The sequence below is a fragment of the Bubalus bubalis genome, chromosome 6 (genome assembly GCF_019923935.1).
Source record: "Bubalus bubalis isolate 160015118507 breed Murrah chromosome 6, NDDB_SH_1, whole genome shotgun sequence".
Classification (NCBI taxonomy): domain Eukaryota; kingdom Metazoa; phylum Chordata; class Mammalia; order Artiodactyla; family Bovidae; genus Bubalus; species Bubalus bubalis.
In genome coordinates, this window is record NC_059162.1 from 15,556,733 (window position 1) to 15,572,499 (window position 15,767).

Genomic DNA, 15,767 nt, shown 5'->3' on the forward strand with positions numbered 1-15,767 from the left:
GATAACAGATTTGCATTCACACTCAGGATCAGGAATTAGTCTTAGATTTCGCAGTGGCAATGCTAGAAACTAGGAGACCTTGATATCCTAAGGGAAAATGTTTCCCAACCTAAGAGTCTACTCCAGGCAAACTAGCAATTAAGGATGGGATTAGGATCATGAGCACTTCAAGACACTTAAACACATAAAGCAAAACAAACGTTTCTCAGGAAGTTCTTGGAAATATGTCCACAAAGAAGAAGTAAACAGAGAGAACGGGACATGGGATCCAGGAAACAGGGCTCTAACACAGGAAAAAAGGGAAGGGAATTCTCAGACTGTCGGTGAAGGTAAACCCAAAGGTGTAGCTGTGCAGCAGAACCAAGAGCCAACCAACCCAGATTAGAGTAGGAGAGTGAAGGACTCCAGAAGGCTGTCTCCAGGAAAAAGGGTGCTGCCAAGCTACTGGGTGAGTATGACCACATTGAGAGGAAGAGGGTTTGGGGATAAGTGAATAATCAGAAAAAGAAAATAAAAATAAGTCCAGACAATATTTTAAATTTACGTTCATTTTTTAACAAGTCGCACATTCACATGGAGGAAAAATCAAAATGATATAAAAAGCAAAATAAATGGGCTTCCCTGGTGGCACAGGCAGATAGGAATCTGCCCGCCAACCCAGGAGACCTGGGTTCGATCCCTGATCCGGGAAGATCCCACATGACAGGGAGAAGTTAAGTCCATTTGCCACAACTACTGAGCCTATGCTCTAGAGCCCAGGAGCCACAGGTACTGAGCCCATGTGCTGCGACTAGTGGAGCCTGTGTGCTCGAGAGCCCATCCTCTGCAGCAAGAGAAGCCACTGCAGCGAGGGCCCTTGCACCGCAACTAGAGAAAAGCCCTCCCAGCAATGAAGTCCCAGCACAGCCGGAAAAAAAAAGCAAAATTAGTGACTTTATGCACATGGTTTCCTCCCAAATAAGCATCCATATTATGTTAACTTCTTACAGACGCTTCCAATTTTTTTTTTTTTTTTTCAATTGTGGTAAAAAAACACATGAAGAATCTGCCCGCAGTGCAAGAGACACAGAAGATGTGGGTTCAGTCCTTGGGTCAGGAAGATTCCCCGGAGGATGAAATGGTAACTCACTCCAGTATTCTTGCCTGGAAAATTCCATGGGCAGAGGAGCCTGGCAGGCTATAGCCCATGGGGCGGCAAAGAGTCAGACAACTGAGTGACTGAGCATGCACAAAAAAACCAAATAAAATTATTATCATAATCATTTTCAAGTGTGCAGTTCAGTTTGTTAATTATATTCATATTAAGTTCCAGTATTTTTAAAATAAGGTTATGTGTCAATATGAATAGACTCTTATTGAATTTTTTTGGGTGCAACGCAGCATGTTGGATCTTAATTCCATGAACCTGTGCTCCCTGCGTTGAAAGGTGGAGTTTTAACTACTAGACCCTGGGGAAGTCCTGATACTATCTTATTTTTTTAATACTCTATATACATTGTTCTACACTTTGCTATTTTCATTTTCCATTATGTCCTGGAGACCTTTCCATGGAAAGCTTCCTCATTCTTTTGTCAAGTGGCTGAGTGTTCCATTGTGTGGGTGTACAGTAGTTTATGTGACCAGCCTCTTTAGAAAGACCCATGGTTTTTTTCCAGTACTTTACTGTTGTAAATGAATGCCACAATGAATAACTATATACATACATCGTTTCAAGCGTGTGCTGCTATAGCTCCAGGACAAATTCCCTGAAGTGGGATTGCTGGGTGAGAGGGTAAATGCATTTGTAATTTTGCTTGATATCTCCAAATCCCGCTCCATGTGAGCTGTGCTGTTTTGCCATCCCACTGGCAATATATGAAAACGCCTGTTCCCTGAAGCCTCATTCACAGACTGTGTTGTAAACTCTTGGATTTTTGCCAAGCTGATAAATGAGAAATGCTATCTCAATGTAGTTTTAATTTTCATTTATCTTATGTGTGAGATTGAGCATCTTTTTAATAATTTAAGAGCCATTTGCATTTCTTTTCTGTGAAATATTTATGTTCTTTGGCCATTTCTCTTCTGGGTTGTTGGTCTTTCCAAATAATTATTAACTACAAAGAAAATAAACAGTTTTTGAAGAAATAGAATGGACCATAGTATATTATTTGGCTCAACCGTGAATAATTACTACAGTTTCATAACTATCTAAATACTTAGCATCTATCTAAATGCTAAATATTGAATGAACTTTAAGTTTGGATTTAACGATATTGGGAAAGTAGCAGCACCATGCATGTGTTTGTGCGCTGAGGGTTAAGACACGGAGAACTAAATCCTCACCTTCCAGACGAGAAAGTCATAGAGAAAGATTAAAAAAAAGAAAGAGCAAACAGCAGTACTCGCTAAGTCAGATTGTTTAGAAATATGAAGGTAAATATCAGAGAAAGCAACTAGAAATTTTGAGGGTGGTTGCCTCTGGGAGTAGGGACTGGGAATTAGGGAGGAGTGTGACAGGGGCTATTGTTTTTCAATAAAGTTATTTAGTCCTATTTGACTTTCTAAACTACGTAATGCATTCCTGTGATAAGACAAAATTCAGTTCAGTTCAGTTCAGTCGCTCAGTTGTGTCCGACTCTTTGCGACCCCATGAATCGCAGCACGCCAGGCCTCCCTGTCCTGGAATCCCTCCCGGAGTTCACTCAGACTCACGTCCACCAAGTCAGTGATGCCATCCAGCCATCTCATCCTCTTTCGTCCCCTTCTCCTCCTGTCCCCAATCCCTCCCAGCATCAGAGTCTTTTCCAATGAGTCAACTCTTCACATGAGGTGGCCAAAGTACTGGAGTTTCAGCTTTAGCATCATTCCTTCCAAAGAAGTCCCAGGGCTGATCTCCTTCAGAATGGACTGGTTGGATCTCCTTGCAGTCCAAAGGACTCTCAAGAGTCTTCTCCAACACCACAGTTCAAAAGCATCAATTCTTCGGCACTCAGCTTTCTTCACAGTCCAACTCTCGCATCCATACATGACCACAGGAAAAACCATAGCCTTGACTAGATGGACCTTTGTTGGCAAAGTAATGTCTCTGCTTTTGAATATGCTGTCTAGGTTGGTCATAACTTTCCTTCCAAGGAGTAAGCATCTTTTAATTTCATGGCTGCAGTCACCATCTGCAGTGGTTTTGGAGCCCAAAAAAATAAAGTCTGACACTGTTTCCACTGTTTCCCATCTATTTCCCATGAAGTGATGGGACCAGATGCCATGATCTTTGTTTTCTGAACATTGAGCTTTAAGCCAACTTTTTCACTCTCCACTTTCACTTTCATCAAGAGGCTTTTGAGTTCCTCTTCACTTTCTGCCATAAGGGTGGTGTCATCTGCATATCTGAGGTTATTGATATTTCTCCTGGCAATCTTGATTCCAGCTTGTGTTTCTTCCAGTCCAGCGTTTCTCATGATGTGCTCAGCATAGAAGTTAAATAAGCAGGGTGACAATATACAGCCTTGATGTACTCCTTTTCCTATTTGGAACCAGTCTGTTGTTCCATGTCCAGTTCTAACTCTTGCTTCCTGACCTGCATACAGATTTCTCAAGAGGCAGGTCAGATGGTCTGGTATTCCCATCTCTTTCAAAATTATACACAATTAAAATTATACACAATTAAAATAGGTGGTATGTACATTGCAATATAAAGCCTCCCCCTTTTCAGTAGGAAGATACAATGGAGTGTGATACACACGAGTGTTTATGCTGGTTATTGCAGCCAGAAGGGTTAAAGGAGACTGAAGAAGACCCAAAAAGCAAACAAAATCATGTTTACAGACTCAACTGATGCTAAAGCTGAAGCTCCAATACTTTGGCCACCTGATGTGAAGAACTGACTCCTTGGAAAAGACCCTGATGCTGGGAAAGATTGAAGGCAGGAGGAGAAGGGGACAGCAGAGGATGAGATGGTTGAATGGCATCACCAGCTTGGTGGACATGAGTTTGAGCAAGCTCCGGGAGTTGGCGATGAACAGGGAAGCCTGGCGTGCTGCAATCCATGGGGTCGCAGAGTCGGATAGGACCGAGCGACGGAACTGACTGACTGACTGGCTCCTCCAAAGTCAGAGCATATGTGCTCAGTTGCCAAATTGTGTCTGACTTTTTTTGACCCATGGACTGTAGCCCACCAGGCTCCTCTGTCTGTGGGATTTTCCAGGTAAGAATACTGGAGAGGGTTGCCATTTCCTTCTCAGGGGATCTTCCCAACCCAGAGATCAAACTCACATCTCCCCAATTTCTGCATTGGCAGGAATTTACCACTGAGCCACCAGGGGAGCCCTCCAAAGTCATAGGCCAACTTCTGTTTCCATTCACAGTGGGATAATAGGGACTATCCTCTATTTTCCTGCATTAAACAACTAAAAAATGGACAATCCACATGAAACAATGATATTCAGACAACGGACAACAGGCGGAACAGGCTGGTGGTCCCTGAGAGACAGAAAACAAACAGGATGAACTCTAAGATTTCCCAAGATTACTGCCTAAAGAGAATTTCCAGGCGATGATGTGTGTGTGTGGTGGTGGGGGTGGGGGGTGGGGTGGAGCGGGGCGGCCAGGCTGAGCCTGGTGGCCTCCCAGAGTTGAGGAGAGGGAGCTGGGCATGTGGGGAGGCCGCGGTGAGCAGTTCACAGGGCAGGACACTGAAGAGGAAGGAGCTGCGTGGAGACCGAGTTCTGGACATCCGCAGAGCATTCGCTCCAGGCCTTCAGTTGCGTGCTGAGCAGTGTACACGTGCAGGGGTAGAACCACGGAGAAGGTGGACATCCCTTGAGCTCAGACAAGGCCGGGTGTACTTTGTGTTCCTGTTAACAGAACCAAACTTGGGTCTGCTTGCCTACGCAATGTAAAGCCAGTTGATTGACACCAAGCTGTGGTGAAAGAGGGGGCCGAGTTTATTGTAGGGTGCCAAGCAAGGAGTCCAGGCATCTAGTTCTTAAAAGACCTGCACTCTTGGGTGCTTTTCTGAGAAAGGTTTTTCCAGACAAGGTGAGGGAGGGGGGTTGTAGGGTACTAATCAACTCATGGACATTCTTCTGCTTGGTGGGTGGTGAGCTAATCTGGAGTCAACATCATGAACCTTCTGGTTCCAGCTGGTCTGGGACAGCATATCGTTAACATCTTCCACCTGTGGGGATTTCAGTATCTGCAAAACAGCTCAAAGGATATGGCTCAAGATATTGTCCCTAGCCCTAGAGGAGGAACTAAAAGTCCTGAACTTCATTTAATGGCTAAACTATTGTTATTTTGTCTTGCTTGACTGTTTTCCTTTGTTTCTACATTTCCTCATTTCTCTGGTTAAATTTATTCTTTGGAACTCGGGGAAGGCCTAGGAGGCTAATGTTGTTTTTCTACAAACAAGAAGGCAAGTGGAGCACGTGGGGCACGTTTGTCCTGCGTAAGCTCCAAAGCATCCTGCTTGGTGATAGTCCCACCAGCCCAAGTGAACAGAATGCCGAACAGTTACCATTCTGTGCCAGGCATTCATCTACTGCCTCGAGCTCTAAATTGATTCTTCATTTCCTGCTCTGGGACAGTAGAGATGAACTCTTTAAATATATTTTGTTATTTCAAAATTATTTTTTCTTCCAGTTTTGAGATATAATTGACATACAGCATTGTATCAGATTAAGGTGTATAGCATAATGATTTGACTTACATACATTATGAAACGATTGCCTGCCACAATGAGTTTAGTGGACTTCCATCATCTCATACAGGTACAAACTAAAAAAAAAGAAAGACAAATATTTTTAACTAAAAAAATAGAAAAATATTTTTTCCTTATGATAAGAACTCAGGATTTACTGTCTTAACAACTTTCATATATAATATATAACAGTATTAATTAGATTCGGAGAAGGCAATGGCACCCCACTCCAGTATTCTTGCCTGGCAAATCCCATGGACAGAGGAGCCTGGTGGGCTGCAGTCCATGGGGTCGCTAAGAGTCGGATACAACTGAGCGACTTCACTGTCACTTTTCACTTGCATGCATTGGAGAAGGAAATAGCAACCCACTCCAGCACTCTTGCCTGGAGAATCCCATGGACAGAGGAGCCTGGTGGGCTGCCGTCTATGGGGTTGCACAGAGTCGGACACAACTGAAGTGACTTAGCAGCAGCATTAATTAGATTAATCATCTTGTACATTATGTCCCTAATCTTAAGCTCCTGAAGGCCTGCTCAGTCCCCCAGGGCCTAAGGAATCTTATGACTCACAAGGTGAAACAAACAACACCATAAAAGTTAAAAAAAAGACTTCCCTGGTGGTACAGTGGATGAGAATCTGCCTGCCAATGCAGGGGACAGGGGTTCATTCCTTGGTTAGGGAAGATTCTGCATACCATGGAGCAACTACGCTCGTGGGCCACAACTACTAAGCCTGTGCTCAAGAGCCTTTGTCCTGCGACTACTGAAGCCTCTGACCTGGAGCCTGTGCTCTGCAACGAGAGAAGCCCCTGCAATGAGAAGCCTGCGCGCTGCAATGAAGAGTAACCCTCACTCCCACACTAGAGAAAAGTCCTAATGCAGGAACGGAGACCCGGCGCAATCCAAAATAAAAAAAAATATGAAAAATGTTAAAAAAAAAGAAAATATGTTGCCTAAACAGAAAGTTAAAGAATAATCAGAGCTGCATTTTTATGATGCAGGGAATGCAGGTTCGATCCTTGGTTGGGGAACTAAGCTCCTACATATATTGTGGGGTAACTAAGCCTGTGAGCTGCAGCTAGAGAGTCCATATACTGCAGTGAAGGCGCCGCATGATGCAGTGAAGATCCTGCAGGCTGCAACTAAGACCTGAGGTGACCAAATAAATTAATTAAATTTAAAAAGTGAAACTTGTAGCAAAACAGGTGCCTGTTACAGTGATTTGATATTTCTTTTTTAGTTAAGATTTACTTATTTTTGGCTGTGCTGGGTCTTCGTTGCTGCCCATAGGCTTTCCCTCTAGTTGTGTTGATGGGGGGCTACTCTCTAATTGCAGCGCGTGGGAGTCTAACTGTGGCTTCTTTTGTTGCAGACCACCAGCTCTAGTTGTGTGGGCTTCAGTGGTTGCTGCTCAAGGGTTCTAGAGCGCAGGCTCAGTAGTTGTGGTGCGTGGGCTTAGTTGCCTCATGGCATATGGAATCTTCCTGGACCAGGGATTGAACCTGTGTCCCCTGTGTTGGCAGGTGGATTCTTAACCATTAGACCACCAGGGAAGCCCTGATATTTCTACACAGTCCGCAATGGTCATCTTTGCTTTGGGCATGATGTGCGTGTGTGCTGTGTTCAGTCATGTGCAGCTCTTTGCCACCCTGTGGACTGTAGCCCGCCAGGCTCCTCTGTCCATGGAATTTTCCAGGCAAAAATACTGGTGTAGGTTGCCATTTCCTCCTCCAGAGGATCTTCTGGACCCAGGGATCAAACGCACATCTTCTGTGTCTCCTGTTTTGGCAGGTGGACTCTTTACCACTGCACCACCTGGGAAGCTTGGGCATGATGTTAAGCTCTGTCAATGGTGGGGCTGGAGAGACAATGCGGGAGGAAGAATTTTTCCTTCTGGATTCTGGTGTGCTGTCTCCCCAGGCTTCTGTAGTTAATGCAGCTTCTCAGACGCAGCTAGGGGAGGGCTCATCCTTGGAAACTTTCTCTCAGCCCTAGAAGTAGTGGCTGTTCCTGATATCTTCTATTCTCGTATGCCTTTTGGAGAAGGCAATGGCACCCCACTCCAGTACTCTTGCCTGGAAAATCCCATGGACGGAGGAGCCTGGTAGGCTGCAGTCCATGGGGTCCCTACGAGTCAGACACGACTGAGCGACTTCACTTTCACGCATTGGAGAAGGAAATGGTAACCCACTCCAGTGTTCTTGCCTGGAGAATCCCAGGGATGGGGGAGCCTGGTGGGCTGCTGTCTATGGGGTCGCACAGAGTCCGACACGACTGAAGCGACTTAGCAGCAGCAGCAGCATATGCCTTCAGAGTTCTGTTTATTTCTTACTAGTGAATGTCTTGTTACAGTTATGTTCCTGGCTGATACATGGGCATCAGGTAGACTTCTCAGAAGAGTATTACCTCAGTGACCAGGCCAAACTAGCCCTAAATGAAATGCTGTTTTGGTCTTGACAAATGGCACTTAAAAGCAAGTTTTAAAAGGTCAATCTGTTTTCAAGTAACCTAGCTGTGTCCCTGAATGAGGCTCAAAAATATTCAAAGCAATTTAAACAAAAAAGTCCAGTACCAAACATCATAAAATTCAGTGTCTGACATCCAACTGATAATTACTACACATGTAAAGAAGAGGGGAAATAAGACCCAAAATGAGAAAAATCAACCAACCAAAATAGATCCAGAAATAACACAGATGATAGAATTAGTAGTCAAAGGATTTTAAGTAACTATTATTAAATATATTCCATGTGTTTGGGAAGATGAAGAAATACAGAAACATGATAAGGAAAATATGAAAAAGATAAAATTAGACATCAATTGAACTTCTGGAAATGAAAATTACAGGGACTGGGATGAAAAATACACTGGATATATATATATATTTTTTAGCTAAGAAGTGGATTTATTCAGATTCAGAGAGAAGCACACTCCACAGACAGAGTGTGGGCCATCACAAAGGGTGAGTGTGGCCTGGATGGAATTTAAAGCAGATTAGACACCACAGAGAAAAGCTGGGTGAACTTGAAGACTTAGCAATAGAAAGTAGCTAAAATGAAACACAGAGAGGAAAAAGACAGAAAAAGAAGAAGGAGAGAAGGAAGCAGTAGTTGTAGAAGCAGTGATCAGAGAGCCCTAGAATAATATCAAGTAGCACATATACCTGTTTGAAGAGCCAGAAAAGTGGGGAGAGGGGTGACAGAAAAATATTTGAGGAAATAATGGTCAAGAGATTTTGCACTTTTGACAAAAACTATAAATGCATATATCTAAGAATCTCAGCAAACCCATAAGAAATATGAAAGCACAGCATAATCTGCCTAATCACAGCCGAACACCACTGATGAAGAGAAAATCTTAAGAGCAGCTAGAGCAAAAAACACATTAAGAGGAAAAAGAGAAGCAGACTTCTCGTCAGAAACAACACAAACCTGAGACAATGGAGCAACGTCTTTAAAATTCTAAAAGATAAAGCTGTCAACCGAGAATTCAGGGGAGATGTCTTTCTAAACTGAAGAGGGAAAAAAGATGCATCCAGACATTCAAAAGCTGAAAGAATTCATCACCAGCAGATCTGCACTATAAGAAAAATTTTGAAGTCCTTCAAGCAGAAGAAAAATGATACCAGATGGAAATCTCTGTCTACACAAAGGAATGAAGAGCTCCAGAAATGATAAATATACGGGTAAATATAAAAGACTATCTTCTTGCTTTAAATTTCTCTTTAAATGATGGTGGAGGGATTAAAAAAATATTAATATGGGTGGGATTTATGGGATATGTAGAAGAAATAAAGTGCAGGACAATAACAGCACAGGCTAGGAGGTGGGAAACAGGCAAAAGTGAGGTGCTAATATGATAAATAAAGTGCACTATAAATAAATGGTCTAATATTACTTAACGAAGATAGTCTATGATATATTAAAGATGTATTCTGTAATCCTAGAGGAACCATGCAAAAAAAAAAAAACAAACCCCAACGTTTTAAAGTATAACTTAATAAAATAGTAAAGAAGATAAAACGGAGTCACGGTCACAGGCACCCACAGGGCCTCGCTGGCTGTCCGCTCTACAGACTGAGCTCTTGGGTTGGCTTCCTCATGCCAGAGGGGAGGGAGGGGAGGCGGGGGGTGTCCCACTGAGCCTCCAGCTGTTTAGGACGAAGTACTGTCAGAAAAGAGCTTCCTCTCCTGCCACCTTCTGGCAGTAAATCCAGCCTATTTTTAACTCAGGCCTCTGCTTAAGTGCTTTTGGCTAAAAGCGAACCTGCCGCTTCTGGCTCCGCCGCTGTCCCCAGCCCCCGGAGGCTCACGGGGCTGCCCAGCTGCCCCGCCACCGGCCCTCACTCGCTGCGGGTGTCGCTGCCAACACCCACGGCAGGCGGCCCCTCAGCCCGGGCGCAGATGTGCGACGAAAACCTCTAGGGGGCGCCATGCACACGGAGACGATGGGAACAGAGCCCGCAGGGTAGTCAGTCCTGGGAGGGAAAGGGATCGCAAACTCGTGCTGGAGAGGGGCGTGTGTGTGTGTGTGTGTGTGTGTGTGTGTGCGTGCGCGCGCGCCCGCGCATAAAGACGCTCTGTGGGAAAAGGATGTGCTCCACTGCGAATGTGAATGTTTTTGTGACTGCTTATGCTATGAAACGTAAACAACAGCCTCTGCCCTTTGGGTAGCCGCCCCCTCTGCCTGGCCTGTCTTCCCTCCTAGTCCGCCAGCCAACTCCCACACGCTAGCTGGCAATCTGCCACCCATCCCTCAAGCCTCTTGCCTCCCCAAAAGCCTTCTCTGACAGGCCCTGCCTACAGGCCCAGCCAAACGGCCCTTTCACTGTGGGTTGTATTCCAGAGTGAAGCGTTGTATACCTTGTATAAGGTGTAAGAGTATACCTTAGCACAGGACCAGGGCGTGCTCAGCCCTCAAGGAGTGAGGAATGCTCCCAAGGCAGGTTGTGAGCCCTTCCTAGGGGTCAGACCAGGTCCTGGCAGGCCTCAGTACACAGAGAGGTGCCAGGATCACCCTCCAGGCTTGGTCTGGGGCGTCTGTGCCCAGAGTGGAAATTGCTGGTGCCCAGAGAGGTGGATGTGGGGACATGGCCCCACACAGAGTGGGACAGGCTCTGTTGGTCCATCCCGAAGTTGGTCCCCCAGGCTTAGGGTCTGGTGTGTGTGTGAGTGCGCAAGGATGTCTGTGGTGTGCAGAGAGGGGTCCGTTTCATTGTTGACTCCCTGTTGAGCAGCCTATGGCAGGAATGGGGGTGTTGCCCAGGGCCCCCTGGGAGGAGCTGTGGTGGGCATCTGTTTCTAACGCCCACGTGGATGCGTGTCTCTGTACATACGGCAGTGGGTGAGAAGCCCCTCACTCTGCGTCTGCGAGTGTGTCTGGGCATATCCTGGGGGTCCTGGGGTTTGTTTTTGTGTCCTGTGTAGCTGTTGACGCAACCTGTGGGTTCCAGAGGGAGTGAATGTGGCACTGGTCCCTCCCTTAGATGTCCCCGGACTCCAGACTTGGTCCAGTTGGTTTGGCTGCTTCCCTTCCCGGCAGCAAACACTGTTTGTTTAGGTGGGACCGTCAGAGCGGTCTGTGTTGGCAACTGTCATCTGTCGGATCCCGGTCCTCAAGTGTGTCACCCTGTGTGACCCTGGATGCACGTGTGGTCTGAGTGCCTGGGAGCCCCTCCACCCGTGTGTGGGCTTGGGTTCGCTGAGTGTGTTAGTGTGACCTTCCTGTGTGTGCTGGGTGCCTGTGAAGGGTGGGAGTGTGACTTGGAAATGTGTTGAGCACACACGCCTGAATGTGTGTGAAAGTGGCGACGGAGTGTGTGTCAGGGGTCTGCCCACGGGCGGGGGTGCCGCTGGGCTTGCAGCGCCTGAGCTGTTCCCTCAGCCCAGGGAGGCCCCTTCCACTTCAGCTGTGTAAACAGAGGCTCTGCCTTCCTTTCTGAGGCCCCTGCAGGTTGTCATCCCCCTCCGCCGCCCCCTCCTGGAGCAGGGAATTTCATTGACTGTGTGGGGTCGCCAGTTTGTGAAGTTATATGACTCGGTGTGAATTGAAGTGTGCAAAATTGTGTGTGAACCTGAACGCAAGGCCAGAGCGTCCCCCCTGGCCAACAGCAGCCTCTCAGGGGCAGGTCGGGAGACTCCAGGCCACTTGAACTGAGCTCTCTCGGGTCCCCAGGCCGGTCCGTCCACGGTTTTGTAGCCAAGTATGGTAACAGCCCCCTAATTACCCATGGCCAGATGCTGTGGTGAAAGCCAAGAGTGTGATGCTGGCCTTCTGGAGGAGGGGCTGCATCTGCCCCTCCTCTCTTCAGCCTCTGTGGAAACCGGAGCCCAGGCCTCCCGGCTCACATCTCAGGTCACTGGCTCTGCCTGCAGCTGCTCTTCCTGCTCTGGACCAATGGTGTCCCGGCTGGCTTGGCCCTAGCACATCTGGGCTGTTTCTCTTTGTCAGCATCACGCTTGCCAGTAGGACATCCAGGATGAGCTACCCAGCCTGTGGGTCCCCAGCACTTCCCACCTCTGTCCCTCCTGCTAGCCCTCACCCCTACATAGCTCATGTCCTTCATCCATCCCTGTGACCCCCATCCAGGTCATATCTCCTGGTCCTAGCTCATGTCCTTCCATTTCAACCTCTGCCCCAGCCCAGCCCATGTCACCACCACATCTACCCCGTGACCTGTGTCCTCCCGCTCAGCCCATGCTCCTGGGTTTGCCAACTGGGCAGAACAGGGAGGGTCAGGGAGACCACGGAAGGTTTCAGAGCTGAGTAGCTCTAAGCTGGACAGGTGTGGACGGGGCCCAAGTCCTCTTTCAACCCCAAAGCTTCTAGAACTGAAGGGAGGGAGAGAAGGGGGTCAAGGGTCAGAGAAATTCTGAGACGGAAGATGGGTGGGGAGGTCTCCACCCTGTCCCAGGCTCCAAAACATGCTGAGCCCAAAGCACCCCCCAGGGCAGCCCTCAGGCCCCCCTCAAGAGCCAACACCCACCCTTGCAGGCCCCCAACCCCAGGGACAAGGCTTTGAGCCCAGCCTGGATTGTCAATGGCCCTGCTGACCTCACATCCAGAAGGGGAGGATGTGGCTGGCTCTCTAACCTCACTCCTCCAGCCAAAATCTGTGTAGAGTTGTTAGTTGTGGCTGCTGTTTCTCACCCTGGGGAGGGTAGGAAGGAAAGGATGTGTGAGCGTCTGTCTGTCCATGTCCTGGGATGCCCCTTTGAGGACCCTCTGGGAATCCTGGCGTGTGCTGATACAACCCCTCTTGAGGCCTGTGTGGAGGCGACCAGAACCAGACATCAAGGGAGAGAGGACCCTGCCAGGGCGGGGGGTGGGGGTGGGGTGCCCTGCCATCTGGAGCTGGCTTTGCCAGTCTAAAGCCAGCACAGCTCACTAAATTGAACTTCCCTGGCCTTAGGGCCCTGTTCTTGGGGGGTGTGGACAGGACTCCAGCAGTATGTCAGGTCCTGGGGGCACCATCTGGTAGCCATGAGTAGAATTTAGGGGCATCCCAGGTGCCGGGGGGTGGCAGCAGGAAGGAAGTGTCTTAGCCTGGCTTCCCCGCGCCCTGCTGCGTCCTTTCCCTTCCCCCCAGTATCCTGCTCAGTCCTGTAGCCCAGCTGTGCATATGGTTCTGCGCATCCCTTTCCTGCTTTATCTTATCCATCAGCAGGTATTGAGTCTGGATCGTAGGCCCCTTTCCTGCCTGCCTGCCACCCCTGCTCTCACTCTCACCTCCAGCCTTTGCTTTCAGGCTGGCCCACCATGGGCTTCATCTCACCTCGGCCTGGGCCAGGAAGTGCTGGGCTATGCAGATCTTTGGGCCCCAAGGCAGAGGCCCGGTAGGCTCAGGGTCATGGTATCTGTGTATCTAAGTGCTGAGTCCTCACCCTACTCCCTCTTACATGTTCTGGAAACTAAAGCCTTGCCTGAAGGGTATCCCAGCAGCATCCCAGAGCTTCCTGAAGCCCCAGCCTGGGGGAAAATGAAGAGATATTGATGTGTGTGGTGCTTCCTCCTTAATCCCTGCCTGTGGGGATTTAGGAGGTTTCAAAGACTGGGCTGCAATTCCTGGGAAGATGCAGATCTTCTCTTCTGGGACATCACAATCTGGTAGGAAAAATGGGGGCTCAGGACACCTGAGTTTCAGTCCTGGGTCTGCCGTGGATATCGAAGTGACTGTGGGCAACTCACTTGCTCTCTCAGAGCCTCGGTTTTAATGTATGTAAAATGTGGGCTTCTGATTGGCTCCTCCAGTCCGGGTCTGAGTTCCTTTGATGTCTTTCCCCAAGAACTCTGAGTGACTTTGGTGGATGAGGTGGCAGGAGGCAATCAGGATTTGTGGGGAAGGGCTCCGGGTGGTGGTTCAGGGTCCAATGTTCAGAGCACAGTGACAGGCAGATCCACTTTAAATGCCAACCTTGAGGGACATGGCCTCTTAGACCCTCAAGTTTTCTCATCTGTGCTATTGGTTGAGCAAGACTTCCAAAGGCGTGGTGCCCGCAATGCGTGTGAAGCAATGGGCAGGGAGCCGGGCCCATAGTAGGTACTGAGTGAATGAAAGCTGGCTTGGTCTAGCTCCTGCTCCACTGACTGGCCTTTTTACAGCCTTCCCATTCTTAGACCTTTTTTTTTTTATTTAACTTTTATTTATTTACTTGACTGCTCCGGGTCTTAGTTGCAGCACGTGGGATCTTGAGTTGTGGCATGCAGGATTTGGTACTTCAACCAGGGATCGAACCTGGGCCCCCTGCGTTGGGAACACACTAACCACTGGACCACCAGGCAAGTCCCCCCATTCTTGGATTTTTTTAAACCCACTAGGCCCTCCTCATCCCAAGCTGGCCAGCTCCTGCCCCATGTGGCCCTGGGGTTGGAGGGAGCCTGCAGCCTGGGGCCCACAGCTGCGGCTCCTTTATGGGACAAACCCGTTCTCCTCAGCCTTCAAGGTCCTCTAGACTGCCCAGTAGGGCCCCAGCTCTGTGTATCTCCTTCTCCTGTGTCCCCGGGGTAGGGTGTGGTTTTTCCTCCGGGTTCCTGTAGCCTCCTGGCATTTACCAGTGTAACACCTGATTGTATGTTCATATGTGTGTGTGTTACTAATTCCTCTTCACCTATCATCACACACATATAACCCATGATGAATTATGATCCTGAGGCTAAAAACTGTGTCTTCTTTGTATCCTCAGTCCCCAGGATAGGGCCTAGCACTCAGCAGGTACCAATAAATGTCTACTGAATCCATGAACAACTGGATCGATGAGCCTAACTTTTCAAGTCTTGTCTTCACATTGGGAGCCTCAGACTACTGCGCTGACCTTCCCTGGTCCTTTCCCCACCTGCCCTCCCACCCCCATTCCCGCAGCTCTGCTGGTGGAAAATCTACCCACTCTCCAGGGTCCAGTTGAAATTCCATTTCCTGGGTTGTATGAGTACAGAGGGGGAGAAGACACAGTCCCTGCTGCCCGGAGAGTCACAATGTAGCTGGTAAGAGCCACAGGACACACAGGAGTGCTTACCCAAGACCAACCTGCCCACACAGTGCCCTGGTTGGGATGGAGTCACAGCTAGGCAATGAAGAAAAAGGCACCACTCTCAGGCCAGGGAGCTTGGCTGGGCAAGGGCTGCCTGGATAGATTTTAGCCCCTATCAGCAACCCCTCAGTGCCCTCCCAAAGTGCCCACCTGAACAACCCTGACCTCACCTGGCTTGGGAGGGGCTATGACCTTTGACTGCTTCCACCATGGTCCCATCTTTTTTTATTATTATTATTCGGCCACACCATACAGCATGTGGGATCCTATTTCCCTGAACAGGGATTGAACTCATGCCTCCTGCATTGGAATGCAGATTCTTATGCAATGGAATACATTCCCTGGACTGCCAGGGAAGGCCCTGTCCCAGCTTTCACCTTGTGTCCCCTCACTCTCCTGATGGACGCAGGGGGCTGTAGTTATATGCGGCTCCAGCACCAGCAAACTCTCTGCCTTTTGGCCATAATGTTTTCTGCTTGTTTTTGTTGTTTAATATTTATTTCTTTATTTTTGGCTGCGCTGGGACTTCATTGCTGCATGCAGGCTTTCTCTAGTTGCAATGAGA